The following is a 19,728-nucleotide window of genomic DNA, read 5'->3' on the forward strand; positions in this document are numbered from 1 at the left end:
GTAGTATATATTCGACATTTAAGCGGTCTAATTAAATAGGGGGGGGACAGGATAAGAGGGTAGAATGTGCGTTGTAAAATCCCAAAAGTAATAGGGGCGTGATTAATATACCACCTAAAAGGTGGAAAAAAGATCATTCAGTAGTGTTTAATATAATAACATAGATGATAATGATCTGGCCAAAAATGGATGTCTAGGCCTGGGAGGAGGTCCAAAAGAGGCAAAGGACATATTATACGGACAGTTTCTAATATACATGTCGGGTCGGGACAATAAGTACCTATGCTACTGGGCCACAGATGTAAATACCAGGTTCACATATGCACCCCAACATAAAATTCGAATGGTTAACACTTTTTCAAATAACATAATATGTTATAGTAATACACCACTAGACCTAAAGTATAAATACAATATATTGTAGGTGCTGAACCCAGGGTGGAGTGTCACTATAAAGACATCTAGCATAACCCAACATGTGTTACAGAAAAACATTGAAGGGATTGGACTCGTTGAGCCCTCTGGGTGCGACCGTATCCAACCGATGTATCCAATAACTTTCCTGTCTCTTCAACAAAAGGGATCGGTCGCCACCAGTCGGGCATGGAGGAATCCAATCTATTAATTTGCATTTCAGGCTGGCGACTTGATGTTTTGCTGCCAAAAAGTGCCTGGCAACTGGTTTATCAATGTTGCCTGTGGTCAATGCAGTGTGTATAGTAGAGACTAAGGGTGTCCACATTTTGAGTGCAGGATCGTCGTGGAGATATATATATATATATATATATATATATATATATATATATATATATATATACACACACACACACACACACACACACACACACACACACACACACACACACACACACACACACACACACACACACACACACACACACACACACACAAACAAAGAACCCAGCACTCACCAAAGTAAACTCACTTATACTCAACAATTCAATAAATAAATGATGGGGGTTTAGTTAGTGGATTGGCCATCTCTGTGTGTATACGATGGGGTTAATCTATGGTTAGCTCTTATTAACCGTGGCCACTAGCTTTCTCATGCACCCCTGTGTGGACTTTATTATCCTGAACCTGTCTCAGCTGTTCCGAAGCAATCATCTTTGAGCCAGTGCAAAAGGTGACTAGTGTACCTTTAAAAGCCATAAAGGTGTGGCAGCCGTAGAGATGAGCGGGTTCGGTTTCTCTGAATCCGAACCCGCACGAACTTCATGTTTTTTTTCACGGGTCCGAGCGACTCGGATCTTCCCGCCTTGCTCGGTTAACCCGAGCGCGCCCGAACGTCATCATGACGCTGTCGGATTCTCGCGAGACTCGGATTCTATATAAGGAGCCGCGCGTCGCCGCCATTTTCACACGTGCATTGAGATTGATAGGGAGAGGACGTGGCTGGCGTCCTCTCCATTTAGATTAGGAGAGAGAGAGAGAGAGATTGACCTGAGGCTGATACTGTAGAAGAGAGTGCAGAGTTTAGTGACTGACCACAGTGACCACCAGCAGTGCAGTTGTTTTATTTAATATATCCGTTCTCTGCCTGAAAAAAACGGTACACACAGTGACTCAGTCACATACCATATCTGTGTGCACTGCTCAGCCCAGTGTGCTGCATGCCTGCATCATCTATGTATATATTATATATCTGACTGTGCTCAGCTCACACAGCTTATAATTGTGGGGGAGACTGGGGAGCACTGCAGTGCCAGTTATAGGTTATAGCAGGAGCCAGGAGTACAAGACAGTCACATACCATATCTGTGTGCACTGCTCAGCCCAGTGTGCTGCATCATCTATGTATATATTATATATCTGACTGTGCTCAGCTCACACAGCTTATAATTGTGGGGGAGACTGGGGAGCACTGCAGTGCCAGTTATAGGTTATAGCAGGAGCCAGGAGTACATATTATATTAAAATTAAACAGTGCACACTTTTGCTGCAGGAGTGCCACTGCCAGTGTGACTGACCAGTGACCTGACCACACTGACCACCAGTATAGTTAGTAGTATACTATATTGTGATTGCCTGAAAAAGTTAAACACTCGTCGTGTGACTTCACTTGTGTGGTGTTTTTTTTTTTATTCTATAAAAAACTCATTCTGCTGACAGACAGTGTCCAGCAGGTCCGTCATTATATAATATATATACCTGTCCGACTGCAGTAGTGATATATATATATATTTTTTATATCATTATTTATCATCCAGTCGCAGCAGACACAGTACGGTAGTTCACGGCTGTAGCTACCTCTGTGTCGGCACTCGGCAGTCCATCCATAATTGTATACCACCTACCCGTGGTTTTTTTTTCTTTCTTCTTTATACATACATACTACGACATCTCTTTATCAACCAGTCTATATTAGCAGCAGACACAGTACAGTACGGTAGTTCACGGCTGTGGCTACCTCTGTGTCGGCACTCGGCAGTCCGTCCATAATTGTATACCACCTAACCGTGGTTTTTTTTTCTTTCTTCTTCATACATACATACTACGACATCTCTTTATCAACCAGTCTATATTAGCAGCAGACACAGTACAGTACGGTAGTTCACGGCTGTGGCCACCTCTGTGTCGGCACTCGGCAGTCCGTCCATAATTGTATACCACCTAACCGTGTTTTTTTTTTCTTTCTTCTTTATACATACATACTACGACATCTCTTTATCAACCAGTCTATATTAGCAGCAGACACAGTACAGTACGGTAGTTCACGGCTGTGGCTACCTCTGTGTCGGCACTCGGCAGTCCGTCCATAATTGTATACCACCTAACCGTGGTTTTTTTTTCTTTCTTCTTCATACATACATACTACGACATCTCTTTATCAACCAGTCTATATTAGCAGCAGACACAGTACAGTACGGTAGTTCACGGCTGTGGCTACCTCTGTGTCGGCACTCGGCAGTCCGTCCATAATTGTATACCACCTAACCGTGGTTTTTTTTTCTTTCTTCTTTATACATACATACTACGACATCTCTTTATCAACCAGTCTATATTAGCAGCAGACACAGTACAGTACGGTAGTTCACGGCTGTGGCTACCTCTGTGTCGGCACTCGGCAGTCCGTCCATAATTGTATACCACCTAACCGTGGTTTTTTTTTCTTTCTTCTTCATACATACATACTACGACATCTCTTTATCAACCAGTCTATATTAGCAGCAGACACAGTACAGTACGGTAGTTCACGGCTGTGGCCACCTCTGTGTCGGCACTCGGCAGTCCGTCCATAATTGTATACCACCTAACCGTGGTTTTTTTTTCTTTCTTCTTCATACATACATACTACTACATCTCTTTATCAACCAGTCTATATTAGCAGCAGACACAGTACAGTACGGTAGTTCACGGCTGTGGCTACCTCTGTGTCGGCACTCGGCAGTCCGTCCATAATTGTATACCACCTAACCGTGGTTTTTTTTTCTTTCTTCTTCATACATACATACTACGACATCTCTTTATCAACCAGTCTATATTAGCAGCAGACACAGTACGGTAGTTCACGGCAGTAGCTACCTCTGTGTCGGCACTCGGCAGTCCGTCCATAATTGTATACTAGTATCCATCCATCTCCATTGTTTACCTGAGGTGCCTTTTAGTTGTGCCTATTAAAATATGGAGAACAAAAATGTTGAGGTTCCAAAATTAGGGAAAGATCAAGATCCACTTCCACCTTGTGCTGAAGCTGCTGCCACTAGTCATGGCCGAGACGATGAAATGCCAGCAACGTCGTCTGCCAAGGCCGATGCCCAATGTCATAGTACAGAGCATGTCAAATCCAAAACACCAAATATCAGTAAAAAAAGGACTCCAAAACCTAAAATAAAATTGTCGGAGGAGAAGCATAAACTTGCCAATATGCCATTTACCACACGGAGTGGCAAGGAACGGCTGAGGCCCTGGCCTATGTTCATGGCTAGTGGTTCAGCTTCACATGAGGATGGAGACACTCAGCCTCTCGCTAGAAAAATGAAAAGACTCAAGCTGGCAAAAGCAGTAGCACCGCAAAGAACTGTGCGTTCTTCGAAATCCCAAATCCACAAGGAGAGTCCAATTGTGTCTGTTGCGATGCCTGACCTTCCCAACACTGGACGTGAAGAGCATGCGCCTTCCACCATTTGCACGCCCCCTGCAAGTGCTGGAAGGAGCACCCGCAGTCCAGTTCCTGATAGTCAGATTGAAGATGTCAGTGTTGAAGTACACCAGGATATGGGTGTTGCTGGCGCTGGGGAGGAAATTGACCAGGAGGATTCTGATGGTGAGGTGGTTTGTTTAAGTCAGGCACCCGGGGAGACACCTGTTGTCCGTGGGAGGAATATGGCCGTTGACATGCCTGGTGAAAATACCAAAAAAATTAGCTCTTCGGTGTGGAACTATTTCAACAGAAATGCGGACAACAGGTGTCAAGCCGTGTGTTCCCTTTGTCAAGCTGTAATAAGTAGGGGTAAGGACGTTAACCACCTCGGAACATCCTCCCTTATACGTCACCTGCAGCGCATTCATAATAAGTCAGTGACAAGTTCAAAAACTTTGGGTGACAGCGGAAGCAGTCCACTGACCAGTAAATCCCTTCCTCTTGTAACCAAGCTCACGCAAACCACCCCACCAACTCCCTCAGTGTCAATTTCCTCCTTCCCCAGGAATGCCAATAGTCCTGCAGGCAATGTCACTGGCAATTCTGACGAGTCCTCTCCTGCCTGGGATTCCTCCGATGCATCCTTGCGTGTAACGCCTACTGCTGCTGGCGCTGCTGTTGTTGCTGCTGGGAGTCGATGGTCATCCCAGAGGGGAAGTCGTAAGCCCACTTGTACTACTTCCAGTAAGCAATTGACTGTTCAACAGTCCTTTGCGAGGAAGATGAAATATCACAGCAGTCATCCTGCTGCAAAGCGGATAACTGAGGCCTTGACAACTATGTTGGTGTTAGACGTGCGTCCGGTATCCGCCGTTAGTTCACAGGGAACTAGACAATTTATTGAGGCAGTGTGCCCCCGTTACCAAATACCATCTAGGTTCCACTTCTCTAGGCAGGCGATACCGAGAATGTACACGGACGTCAGAAAAAGACTCACCAGTGTCCTAAAAAATGCAGTTGTACCCAATGTCCACTTAACCACGGACATGTGGACAAGTGGAGCAGGGCAGGGTCAGGACTATATGACTGTGACAGCCCACTGGGTAGATGTATGGACTCCCGCCGCAAGAACAGCAGCGGCGGCACCAGTAGCAGCATCTCGCAAACGCCAACTCTTTCCTAGGCAGGCTACGCTTTGTATCACCGGTTTCCAGAATACGCACACAGCTGAAAACCTCTTACGGCAACTGAGGAAGATCATCGCGGAATGGCTTACCCCAATTGGACTCTCCTGTGGATTTGTGGCATCGGACAACGCCAGCAATATTGTGTGTACATTAAATATGGGCAAATTCCAGCACGTCCCATGTTTTGCACATACCTTGAATTTGGTGGTGCAGAATTATTTAAAAAACGACAGGGGCGTGCAAGAGATGCTGTCGGTGGCCAGAAAAATTGCGGGACACTTTCGGCGTACAGGCACCACGTACAGAAGACTGGAGCACCACCAAAAACTACTGAACCTGCCCTGCCATCATCTGAAGCAAGAAGTGGTAACGAGGTGGAATTCAACCCTCTATATGCTTCAGAGGTTGGAGGAGCAGCAAAAGGCCATTCAAGCCTATACAATTGAGCACGATATAGGAGGTGGAATGCACCTGTCTCAAGCGCAGTGGAGAATGATTTCAACGTTGTGCAAGGTTCTGATGCCCTTTGAACTTGCCACACGTGAAGTCAGTTCAGACACTGCCAGCCTGAGTCAGGTCATTCCCCTCATCAGGCTTTTGCAGAAGAAGCTGGAGACATTGAAGGAGGAGCTAACACGGAGCGATTCCGCTAGGCATGTGGGACTTGTGGATGGAGCCCTTAATTCGCTTAACAAGGATTCACGGGTGGTCAATCTGTTGAAATCAGAGCACTACATTTTGGCCACCGTGCTCGATCCTAGATTTAAAGCCTACCTTGGATCTCTCTTTCCGGCAGACACAAGTCTGCTGGGGTTGAAAGACCTGCTGGTGAGAAAATTGTCAAGTCAAGCGGAACGCGACCTGTCAACATCTCCTCCTTCACATTCTCCCGCAACTGGGGGTGCGAGGAAAAGGCTCAGAATTCCGAGCCCACCCGCTGGCGGTGATGCAGGGCAGTCTGGAGCGACTGCTGATGCTGACATCTGGTCCGGACTGAAGGACCTGACAACGATTACGGACATGTCGTCTACTGTCACTGCATATGATTCTCTCACCATTGAAAGAATGGTGGAGGATTATATGAGTGACCGCATCCAAGTAGGCACGTCACACAGTCCATACTTATACTGGCAGGAAAAAGAGGCAATTTGGAGGCCATTGCACAAACTGGCTTTATTCTACCTAAGTTGCCCTCCCACAAGTGTGTACTCCGAAAGAGTGTTTAGTGCCGCCGCTCACCTTGTCAGCAATCGGCGTACGAGGTTACATCCAGAAAATGTGGAGAAGATGATGTTCATTAAAATGAATTATAATCAATTCCTCCGCGGAGATATTGACCAGCAGCAATTGCCTCCACAAAGTACACAGGGAGCTGAGATGGTGGATTCCAGTGGGGACGAATTGATAATCTGTGAGGAGGGGGATGTACACGGTGATATATCGGAGGGTGATGATGAGGTGGACATCTTGCCTCTGTAGAGCCAGTTTGTGCAAGGAGAGATTAATTGCTTCTTTTTTGGGGGGGGTCCAAACCAACCCGTCATATCAGTCACAGTCGTGTGGCAGACCCTGTCACTGAAATGATGGGTTGGTTAAAGTCTGCATGTCCTGTTTTGTTTATACAACATAAGGGAGGGTGGGAGGGCCCAAGGACAATTCCATCTTGCACCTCTTTTTTCTTTTATTTTTCTTTGCGTCATGTGCTGTTTGGGGAGGGTTTTTTGGAAGGGACATCCTGCGTGACACTGCAGTGCCACTCCTAAATGGGCCCGGTGTTTGTGTCGGCCACTAGGGTCGCTAATCTTACTCACACAGTCAGCTACCTCATTGCGCCTCTTTTTTTCTTTGCGTCATGTGCTGATTGGGGAGGGTTTTTTGGAAGGGACATCCTGCGTGACACTGCAGTGCCACTCCTAAATGGGCCCGGTGTTTGTGTCGGCCACTAGGGTCGCTAATCTTACTCACACAGTCAGCTACCTCATTGCGCCTCTTTTTTTCTTTGCGTCATGTGCTGATTGGGGAGGGTTTTTTGGAAGGGACATCCTGCGTGACACTGCAGTGCCACTCCTAAATGGGCCCGGTGTTTGTGTCGGCCACTAGGGTCGCTAATCTTACTCACACAGTCAGCTACCTCATTGCGCCTCTTTTTTTCTTTGCGTCATGTGCTGATTGGGGAGGGTTTTTTGGAAGGGACATCCTGCGTGACACTGCAGTGCCACTCCTAAATGGGCCCGGTGTTTGTGTCGGCCACTAGGGTCGCTAATCTTACTCACACAGTCAGCTACCTCATTGCGCCTCTTTTTTTCTTTGCGTCATGTGCTGATTGGGGAGGGTTTTTTGGAAGGGACATCCTGCGTGACACTGCAGTGCCACTCCTAAATGGGCCCGGTGTTTGTGTCGGCCACTAGGGTCGCTAATCTTACTCACACAGTCAGCTACCTCATTGCGCCTCTTTTTTTCTTTGCGTCATGTGCTGATTGGGGAGGGTTTTTTGGAAGGGACATCCTGCGTGACACTGCAGTGCCACTCCTAAATGGGCCCGGTGTTTGTGTCGGCCACTAGGGTCGCTAATCTTACTCACACAGTCAGCTACCTCATTGCGCCTCTTTTTTTTCTTTGCGTCATGTGCTGATTGGGGAGGGTTTTTTGGAAGGGACATCCTGCGTGACACTGCAGTGCCACTCCTAAATGGGCCCGGTGTTTGTGTCGGCCACTAGGGTCGCTAATCTTACTCACACAGTCAGCTACCTCATTGCGCCTCTTTTTTTCTTTGCGTCATGTGCTGATTGGGGAGGGTTTTTTGGAAGGGACATCCTGCGTGACACTGCAGTGCCACTCCTAAATGGGCCCGGTGTTTGTGTCGGCCACTAGGGTCGCTTATCTTACTCACACAGTCAGCTACCTCATTGCGCCTCTTTTTTTCTTTGCGTCATGTGCTGATTGGAGAGGGTTTTTTGGAAGGGACATCCTGCGTGACACTGCAGTGCCACTCCTTGATGGGCCAGGTGTTTGTGTCGGCCACTAGTGTCGCTTAGCTTAGTCATCCAGCGACCTTGGTGCAAATTTTAGGACTAAAAATAATATTGTGAGGTGTGAGGTATTCAGAATAGACTGAAAATGAGTGGAAATTATGGTTTTTGAGGTTAATAATAATATGGGATCAAAATGACCCTCAAATTCTATGATTTAAGCTGTTTTTTAGTGTTTTTTAAAAAAAACACCCGAATCCAAAACACACCCGAATCCGACAAAAAAAATTCGGTGAGGTTTTGCCAAAACGCGGTCGAACCCAAAACACGGCCGCGGAACCGAACCCAAAACCAAAACACAAAACCCGAAAAATTTCAGGCGCTCATCTCTAGTGGCAGGTACACATTAAATTTAGCAGGCAGATGATGTGTGTAACAGCAGTGAAGTAGTCAGGTTTTAAGACTCTGATAGTGTAGGACCTGCATGAAGGTGGGGTACCTTGAAAATCGGTATGCAGGCTTCCGTGCATTGGCCAATCCACTAACTAAACCCCCATCATTTATTTATTGAATTGTTGAGGATAAGTGAGTTTACTTTGGTGAGTGCTGGGTTCTTTGTTTGTATTTATTAGAGCGATGTGGTCATGGGCTACATGCACCCCGCCCTGTGAGTGGTAAGTACAGCTGTGTACCCCGCTTTTGTGGTGGAGAGTACTGTGTTACATGCACCCCACCCTGTGAGTGGTAAGTGCATAGCTGTGCCCCGCTTCTGGTGTGGTGAGTGCTGTGGTTTTTTCTGTGTGTGTGTGTGTGTGTGTGTGTGTGTGTGTGTGTATATATGTATATGTGTGTATATATATATATATATATATATATATATATATATATATATATATATATATATATATATATATATACAATGTATGGGTTAATTAACACTTTCTCCCACGAAACACCTTCCCCAGAAGAATGAATGTAAGAAAGGTGGATGAAAGGGGAAGGGGGGGGGGGGGGGGGGGAGCACGACTTTTGGGAGAGAGATGGTCACATCCTTACCTCAGTAATGATCTGATACTGCAGAACTCCATCAGCGGTCAGACACAGAACTCTTCAAGTTCTGTGTGTTGGTTGGCGGGCAGCGGGCGGGAGGACAGGGCAGTGCAGGACGGGCGGGGGGACAGAGCAGGGCGGGCGGCCGTGAGGGAGTGCGGTGTGACGTCGGCACATCACACCGCGGCCAAGAACACTGCAAAGGGCGGGCAAGAGGGAGTGCAGTGTGACGTCAGAACGTCACATCGCGAGCCGGCCAGTGCTGGACGGACCTGGTGGGTGCTCTGCTTTTTCTTTGGGTGCTCGGGCCCGGAAGCACCCGCGGAATCGGCATCACTGTGTGTGTGTGTGTGTAAGGAATATAGATTGTAAGCTCCCATGGAACTGATGTGAATGGTGAAATATTCTCTGTAAAGCGCTGTGGAATATAAGTGCGCTATATAAATAACTGGTAATAATAAATTATGGCTTCAATGGGAAGGTGCATGGTAGTAATACCACTTATACATGTTACACCACACAGTAGAGTACCTTGTACACGTTACACTATGATTGAGCCCCTTTTACATACTACACCATGGTAGAGCTGCTATGGAATTAACTGTATTCAACTATTTACTTGTTTAATTCAAACACACACACACACACACACACACACACACACACACACACACACACACACACACACACACACACACACACACACACACACACACACACACACACATGAAAACCCCCAAACTCTCAATGAAAAATAAACTCCAAAATTCCCCCATTGGATAATCCCCTAATGCCTCAATAAAAATACCCCAAAAACTGCCATCCCAGACCTGATAATCCCACTATGCTTTAATGAAAATAATGGACCAGAATTGCCTGAGGGGCAGAGAGAGCTGTGCCAGAGCAGCCTTATGGGCAGAGAGCTGGTGCAGCAACCTAAAGGGCAGAAAGAGGTGCTGCAGCAGCCTGAAAGGCAGAGAGAGAGGTGATGCAGCTTCTAATGCAGAGAGAAGTGGTGCAGCAGCAGCTGTGGTAGAGAGAGGTGCTGCAGCATCAATGTAGAGAGAAGTGCTGCAGCAGCCAGGGCAGAGAGAGGTGCTACAACAACCGGAACAGAAAGAGGTGCTGCAGCAGCTAGGACAGAGAGCTGCTGCAGTATCTGAAGTAGAGACATATGCTGCAGGTTCCATGAAAGAGAGAGGTGCAGGTGGTTCTTGTAACTGTTACGGTGCAGCCCAGAGCTCCTAAAACAGGGCAGCATTAACCATTTATACTGGTACACACTAGTGCTGTAACTGCCCCCAGTGCAACTCTGAGCTCCCACGGGGCAACTCAAAGCTCCTAATAATAATACAGGGTAGCATTAACCCTATATTGGTGCACACTGGTGCCTGCAAAAGTTTTTGGTGTATGCCACCATTACTACAACATCTGCTAAAATGAAAAACAGAGTTAGGTGTCCTCTTTAAAAACCAACAACTCATTGCCCCCCCCCTCCCAAAAAAAAAAAAAAAAAAGAACACGGAGGCTGAAGATCAAACTGTGATCACAAATCCAAGTAGAGACTAAGGGTGTCCACATTAGCTGTGTGTGAGTCTGACATTTCTCACACTGTACTCATAGAGAAGGTTCCTTTCACCATTTCTGCCCCCATTACAAATGTATGGATGAGCAATATAAGTGAAGATGGTGATAAAATAATATAAATTGAGGATACTAGTGTGGAAGTGGAACAGAATGAGATGGATATTTGTGTACTATCTGACACTAATGAGTATGTTGTTCTGTGGGGTGGTATTCATGTGACCAGTGGTCAGGAGAACGACGGTCACATAACCTCCCCCAATATCCTGCCCCCTCACTATCCCGATAGTCGGCATGCCGTCCAACAGGGACTATTTCCATTTGTGGGTGTCCACGACGTCCATAGAGTGGGAATAGAACCCATGGCGACTGCAGGTCGCCACTGAGCCCACAGCGTGACAAGCGCAGCGAGCCCGCAAGGGGCTTGCTGCACTCGCCCCCCTTACGCGCTGCCGGGATCCGGGTGTCGGTATGCTGACCGCCGGTCTCCTGACCAGTGCTTAAAGTGGTCCTGGAGAGGTGGTGGAACTCACCCATCATTGCCAGCACCCCCCATCCCCCTCCTTCTTCCCCACGTGCTAGGTAGAGCTACAGTGAAATGGTGTCTTGCCACTGCCAGATTCCCAACTAGGGTTGATGATGTTTAGGGCAAATATGAGAAATGTTGCCCTTAATATCTATAAAAAATGTTGGCAGTATAGATATACAGGTACTGAAATACACATTGGTAACACAAATAATGTAAGTGCGAAAACATGGTGTTAAACCTAAATACACCTGGGATGAATATCATGTGCACATGTAAAACAATGTTGTGTATAAGATATTGAAAGTGAATGGCCGGGGGCCTGGGGGCCGCTTAGCCCCCCAGAAGCTGTAGGGGCTATAATAGTGTGTAATACATTCTAGATGCTTTTTCACCCCTGCCACCAGCTGTGACTACACTGTTAGGTCACTTAAAAAGAAATAAAATAGTTCTATGCCATTCAATTATTTTTCTGCCACCCCTTATAGATTTTTTATGGGGTATCCACGTTTTCGTCACTTCTTTTTTTTTTTTTTTTTTTTGCCACCCTTATGTATCCTGTGTTAAGGTCTTTTCTTACTTATTTGGTGGTTTCTTTGCATCGGGGGAGTCTCCCTATGCAGACAATGTCTTGAGGTGGTATTCAGTATACATACAGTATAGGAGATGTGTCCTGGAAGCCACCTGTTTGCATAGGAATAATAATGTCATCTTCATATTATAAAGGTTCAACTAGATAAAGTTTTGGGGCAGGGTAAATGTGAACTTCCCTGATCAAACGTGCTGGAGACACCATCCTCCTACATCTCTCGAGCATCATCCCCTGTGTCTCCCCAGAGCCATCCTTGCCTCTCTCCAGTACCATCCCTCCCTGCGTCTCCCCAGCGCCATCCATCCCTCTCTCTCCAGCGCCATCCCTGCCTCCCTGCCTCTCTCCAGCACCATCCCTCCCTGTATCTCCCCAGCGCCATCCTTGCGTCACCCAAACGCCATCCCTGCCTCCCTGCATCTCTCAAGCACCATCCCTCCCTTCGTCTCTCCAGCACCATCCCTGCTTCCCTGCATCTCTCCAGCAACATCCATCCCTCCCTGCATCTCTCCAGAACCATCCCTCCCTCCGTCTCTCCAGTGCCATACATCCCTCCCTATGTCTCTCCAGCACCATCCCTGCCTTCTTGCATCTCTCCAGTGCCATACCTCCCTCCCTGCATCTCTTCAGCTCTCCCATATATATCACCAGCGTCACCCCCGTGTCACTCCAACACCTTCTGCGTCGCTTTATCACCATCTAGCTGTGTCTCTCCAGCCTCATCCCTGCCCCTTTATGTACTGATTTTTTCCCCCTAGTCCAGTGGTTACCAAACTTTTTAGAATCACGGTGCATATCAGATTTTTTTTTTTCCGGCACCCCCATGGCCTAACGTTTCATATTGAGAAATTTAGAAAAAATATTAAATGAAGTTAATTGTGTTTTATATGTTATACTTAAGGTTAGTTATGTGTTGGGGGACAAGATTTACTTCTGTTTGTCCACATATTTTATGATTTGCAGCCACAAACACTGATTTGCCTATTATATTGACCATAATTAATTTGAATTCATCCTGGACCACGAATCCAAGGCACCCTTGCAAGTGTCCCGAGGCACCCCAGCATGCAGTTGAGAACCACTGCCCTAGTCACTGCTGCCCCCCCCCCCCCCCCAACACACACTTTTTGTATCCGTTTTATTTACTTTGTCAGCTAAGCAGATTCATCACCTGACTTAACACACCCCAATCCACCATTCCTTCATTACCACCTCAGCAGCATCCACACCCTCATTAATTAATAATACCCCTAGCAACCCTCACTGACTACCAACAACTTTACCTCCCTCCCCCTCTCCCTTAAAAATAAATAAATCAGAATACTACTCAGAGACATGTAATATAAGTAGACCCCCTCCCTAAAGCATTCACTCACTGTTGCTGACCTGTGGGCTGCTGTATACTCTGTGTGCAGTTGTGCACCTTCCACAGACAGAACAGAGTGGGTGCAGCTGCATGTAAAGTAGGGGCTAGGCGAGTACTCATATCTGTGTGTCCGGCCCACTCCTAGTGTGCGCAGCCACAGTGACAGCAGAGGAGCTGGACTTGTTAGGCTGATCGCATGCCATCTGTGGCTGTGCAGCGTGTGCATCACTGGGAATGAGATAGACGTCGCTCCATGACGTAACCGCATCTCATTCCCAGCCTGCCAGAGGAGGAGGGAGACTGGCTATGTCACTATAGTGTCACCCGCCTCCCTCCTCTATTTACATATTCTACATATGCAGTGCTGCACAGCTGTTCAGGTACAAGCCGGGTAAGGTTGGCTGGCGGAGGCAGAACGGTTCTGCCTCCAAAAGGAGGTGACGGAACGCAGTTCCGCCTCGTACCGGCCCACTTTAACCCCTGCATATGACCAAAAAAGCCACCTCTTGGGTGTGGAATTATTTTTACCCAAATTCTGACATTTGTAAAGGCATCTGCTCCATTTGTGAGGCCAAAGTTAGTAGAGGTAGGGATGTTGCCCACCTCCATTTGCGGCGACTTCATGAAATGTATTTTACAAAGTTTTAATTTGTAAAATAGTAGCAAGCAGTCCAATATCAACTATCACCAGTTTTGACCAGCCCATAAAATCTCCACTGCCAACACACTCATCAGAGGTAGTCCTTCCCACCGAATGTGCTATATTTTTAGGAGGCATTGGGGATAGTGTTTTTTTGCATAGACATTTTTATCGGTTATTTAATCTAATTCATTACTAATTTGCAACACATTTTTAAACAGAAATAACTGCCGTATGTGTTACGCTGATCTGCCGCTTCGTTTAGCCAGCCAGTCTTTGGCCAATATTGGTAAAGAATATTGTGATGTGGGCAAAATTGACTGGAGATGACTGGAAATTAATGTTATTGAGGTTAATAATACTGCAGGAACAAAAACGGGCCAACATTACATGATTTTTAGCTGTTTTTAGCATTAAAAAAAAAATCGGAACCAAAACACTTGAGGGTGGCTTTGCAAAACCAGAGCCAAAACATGAAAATTAATAAAGATCCAAAACCAAAACACGGGGGTCAGCACACATTTCTAATCTTAAGGTACCCTGGAAAGTATAGAGAAGTTGGCCTTGTAGATGTGTGCCTTGAGCACCCGATGGAAAGAGCAAGAGTTACTCTGTAGGAGGCTTCATCTGACCAGATCAACACAACCTATCCTAGCAAAAACTTAGGCTGGGTACACATCATACAGTACAGTCCTACATATCGTACACCTCATTTAATGTGTGCCCGTGATTGCATGCTCCTGCCCACCAACATCAGGTTATTCACATCTGATGTTCTACACATCAGATGTGATGATCCAGCGGCCATTGGCATGCTCCTGGATGCACCACTGAACAATATATTGTTGCCATAGCGGCGAGGGGTGGGGCGTGGGTGGAGGTGGCACTGGGAGATGAACTCATCTCCTCGCCGCCTCCTCCTCCTATGCTGTGAATGGGTACTGGGTCGCATCGACCCGGCAACCCATTCACACTGCGCCTGACCTGGTATTCAATCCGGGAATAACCCTTCTTATTAGCCAGGTTGAATTACTGGGTCAGGCGACCCGGGAATTCGGACATGGCCCTTTCACATCGCACACTGACCCGTGTCGACCGTGTGCGATGTGAAAGGGGTATGACTGATGCATATTTACACTGGTCATCACATCTGCCACAATCCAGGATCGTCTAATGTGTACCCAGCCTAAAGCTACTGACTGATTTGTGAAGAAACCAATAGAAATTGCATGTCTCCCAGAGGGAATTAGTACTTATTCTTCTCACTCTGGGGGATATTTACTAAGCAGTGATAAGAGCGGAGAAGTGGCCCAGTGGAGAAGTTGCCCCATCAACCAATCAGCAGCTCTGTATAATTTTATAATATGCAAATTATAGATGTTACTTCAGTGCTGATTGGTTGCCATGGGCAACTTCTCCACTGGCTCACTTCTACGCTCTTATCACTGCTTAGTAAATGTCACCCTCTGTTCTCAGAAACCTTATATGGTGTTAATAGAATAGTTGTTGCAGCAATACAGGAGCCTCCACAATACTTGATAAAAGACTCCTCATGTAAATTTTGATTATGGCGGCCGACACACTACGTATAGTGTGTGTGTGTGTGACTGTATGTATGTATGTATGTATGTATATGTATATGTATATGTATATATATATATATATATATATATATATATATATATATATATATATGTGTGTGGGTTGTTGTTGTTGTCCACTTATATGGTAGCAAGGTAATAAAGCAAATGTAATTACATAAAGTATTTTATTTTATGTGATCGCATTTTGTCCATGGATTATATATTTGGAGTCAGCACCATATTATATTGTCAAACTTGGAGCAAGAACAAATAAGAGTGGTTAAACTGTTCTGACATGTGATCCAGGTATTAATCTGGATTGAATGTATTCCTAGTGAAGCTTGGTTGATTTGGATTTACATCAATGTTTTGTGGTTCATGGAACACTTCTTGAAATGCTATTAAGTGTATTAGAGGCTTCCTGCAGCATAGGGATACATGCAGGAATAAGTGGTTAACTGGGCTGGCTGAATGTAATAGCCTTGTAGGTATACTTGTCACAGTATTTTGTTCTGCCCAAATATTTACGATCGCTGCAGTGAAATATGTGTTCCTCTGTGTAGGGGAGAAATAATTCAGTGAGTATCTCAGAGGAAAAGAAGAAAAAAATAACTATGGTATTTGCTAATATTTGGATTCCCTACGCCAAGAAACTGACACTATCCAGATGAAGAGACCTATTTCCTGGCTGTAAAGATAGCCCATTAAAGGAAATCTTCTATTTGACAGTACAAAGCAAAACCTATACCGATTCCATTTGCTTAGTGCTCATGATTTTTAGTGTATTGTAGTCAGCGCCGTAACTACCTATGTGCCAGGTGTGCCTGGCACACAGCACAGTTACTCTGAGGGGCGCACGGCCAGCGGCTTGTAATGAGTCAAATTGACTCATTACAAGCCGCCTGTTCTGTGCCGCGCGCCGCGCTGGAGGAGGAGGAGCAGCAGCGCCGGAGGCAGGGAAGGAGGAGGAGGGAGGGGGACTGGAGCCGCAGCAGCGCTATGTCATTGGTAGTAGTGCCGCTGCAGCAGTCCTCTCTCCTTCCGTATTGGCTGCCCGGCGCTGCTGTGAATGCTGGGATGCACTTCCCTCATCCCAGCATTCACAGCGGCGGGCAGCCAATGCGGAAGGAAAGGGGGTTGCTGCAGCGGCGCCTCCACCAATTACATAGCGCTGCTGCAGCACCAGTCCCCCCCTCCTCCTCCTTCTCCGCTGGCCGGGAATGGATCTGACTGTACGAGGAGCCTGACTGCCAGCGGGGAGAGATGGCAAGTATCTCTCTCTTCTGTCTGCTGTAATGTGTAGAAAGCGGGACTGGCTGCCGTAATGTGTAAAAAGGGGGATGCTGTCTGCCGTAATGTGTAAAAAAGGGGATGCTGTCTGCCGTAATGTGTAAAAAGGGGGACACCGTCTGCCGTAATGTGTAAAAAGGGGACGCTGCCTGCTGTATTGTGTAAAAAGGGGGACTGTCTGCCGTAATGTGTAAAAAGGGGCTCTATCTGGTGTAGTGGCGCTACTGTGCAGCGTAATTTGAATAATGGAGACTACTGTGCACCGTAGTATGAATTGATATTATTTTGTGGCCACGGCCCTTCCACATGAAGACACGCCTCTATATATTTTTTGCGCGCCTGCAGCGCGCACTGCCCCTATCTTGCATAGGAGGGCGCCAATGCCGTTTCTTGCGCACAGCGCTAAAATAACTAGTTACGGCACTGATTGTAGTTCTTCATTACATAGATTGTAAATAACATATAACTAATTTAAAGTAGGGGTGAGCGCCAGGACGTTTTTCGGCTTTTGGATCTGTATTGGTTTTTGCCAAAACCGCCCTTGTGGGTTTTCGTTGTGGATCTGTAATTTTTTTTGTTGGGGGGGGGGGGGTGTGGTGGTGGTGGTGGTGGGGTATGGAAATCATAAAAACAGCTGAAATCACATAATTTGGACCTGTTTTTGTTCCTACAGTAGTATTAACCTCAATAACATTAATTTCCACTCATTTCCCATCTATTTTAAACACCTCACCGCTCACAATATTGTTTTATCTAGTTTAGTCCAAAGGTTGCACCGAGGTAGATGACTAAGCTAAGCGATAGAAGTGAGCGGCACAAACATCTGGCACATCTAGGATTGGCACTGCAGTGGCAGACAGGATATCCGTTTTGCAAACTATGCCCAACATGCTCCAAAGAGCACATAATACAAAGAAAAGAGGTGCAAGATGGAATTGTCCTTGGGACCTCCCACCCACTTTTATGGTGTGTGTGTGTGTGTGTGTGTGTGTGTGTGTGTGTGTGTGTGTGTGTGTGTGTGTGTGTGTGTGTGTGTGTGTGTGTGTGTGTGTATATTAACAGGACATGCACAGTTTAACAAACCAATGATGTCAGCGGCAGGGCCCGTCGCTTGTGGCTGAAATAATTGGTTTGTTTGGACACCGACAAAACAATTTTTTAGAAGGACTTCATCCGTTAAGTAATTACTCTGAGGATGTTGATGATGAGGTGTTAATTGCATTAAAATCTTGTACAATAAATTTAATGGCTTCACCGCAAATGAAGTAACATGGAGGAGGTGCCTAGATGGATAACATTCCTACCTCTACTAAATTTGGCCTCACAAATGGAGCAGATGCTTTCATAAACATTGTCAGGAATGGGGTAAAAATGATCCCACACCCAAGAGGTTGCTTTTTTGGTATGCCCAGGCACCGCAATGGCTTTCTTTTTTATCACGGTCAACAACTGCAGCCACCAGTGGCTGACTGACACAAACAACATCATCATCAACGTCCTCACTGTCAGATAGTACACACACATCCCCCTCATCCTGTCCCACTTCCACACACAAATGCTCATTTTGTATTATGTCCTCCTCACCAGATTCATCACCATCTTTATTTGTACTGTGCAGATGGTTCAGATGATGGAAGGAGGTGAAAAGGGCTTCTCTATGAGGACTGTGTGAGAAATGTCAGACTCGCACATATCTGACGTGGACACCCGTAAACGTTCCTCAAGAATGTCTGATGGTTCTGATTCTTAATGCGCAGTTTGTCTTAATGCCTCTACAGCTAACTTTCCTTTTATATATTTTTTTCTTTACCACTCTAAAATTAAATGATTTTACATACGCCACCTATGCCCCTGGGCATCTGCCTTAGAATTGTCAATGTCATGACTAGTGGCAGCAGCTTCAGCACTAGTAGTAGCCTCCATTTCTATCAACACAAAGTGGGGTTGACCTTCACCGACAACGTTGCAGAAATGAGTCATATATATGTATAATAATAACACACTGCGTTGACTTCACCAACAGCATCACACAACTGAGTCAGAAACATATATATATATATATATATATATATATATATATATATATATATATATATATATATATATATATATATATATATATATAATAGAAAACATGAGCCGCACAACACTAAAGAAATCCACAAAAGGGTGCCAGGTCAAAAACTTTTCAATATGGATGCAACCACACCATGAGGCTCCAGCTGGGGCTATGTTGTAGATGAGACCAGCACTCCAAGTATAAATAATCGTTTTGTTTTTATGCCATTTTATAACACATCACAAAGGGTTTTCTGTGCAAATTCAGCAATTTGTAAACATGATATTTTTGTCAAGTATCTCACACGTCCTCTGTATACTGGGGATATACAGCCTACCCAGCCGAATCTCCCAACCAGAGCCGGCGCAACCCGCTCAGGCGCTCTCCCCGCTCTGCTGTTGCTGCTGGCTCCCGGCTGCGTCTGTCATTGACAGACGCAGGAAACATGAAGCGCGGCTCCAGCTCCCACCCTCCTGCTTCTACCCCCTCCTCCCCAATGAACTCTCCCGCACAGAGCCGAATTTCCACCCCCTGCCGCCCACCGCAGATCCGGTGCTGCGGTCCCTGCTCTCCGCTGTACATATATACAGAGCCGGCGCCGCATACTCATGGAGCTACGGGACAGCTGAGCGACGGCTCAGCTGTCCAATAGCGTGTGAAACAGCAGCCTGCGGCTCAGTCATTGGCTGGGCGCGCAGGCTGCACAGAAGAGAGAAGAAGGAGGAGGGCTGATCCCGGGCGGCATGTGGAGCCCTGCCCCTGTGTCACAGCAGCCTGTCA

The 19,728-nt window shown here is 46.3% G+C and overlaps 1 protein-coding gene across 2 annotated transcripts in view; it reads left to right on the forward strand.

Moving 5' to 3' along the window:
* NEURL1B (neuralized E3 ubiquitin protein ligase 1B) overlaps positions 1-19,728 on the forward strand; it is a 751,932-nt gene that overhangs the window by 94,957 nt on the left and 637,247 nt on the right. The gene's annotated exons all lie outside the window — the stretch shown is intronic.

Source organism: Pseudophryne corroboree, chromosome 6 (genome assembly GCF_028390025.1).
Source record: "Pseudophryne corroboree isolate aPseCor3 chromosome 6, aPseCor3.hap2, whole genome shotgun sequence".
Lineage (NCBI taxonomy): Eukaryota > Metazoa > Chordata > Amphibia > Anura > Myobatrachidae > Pseudophryne > Pseudophryne corroboree.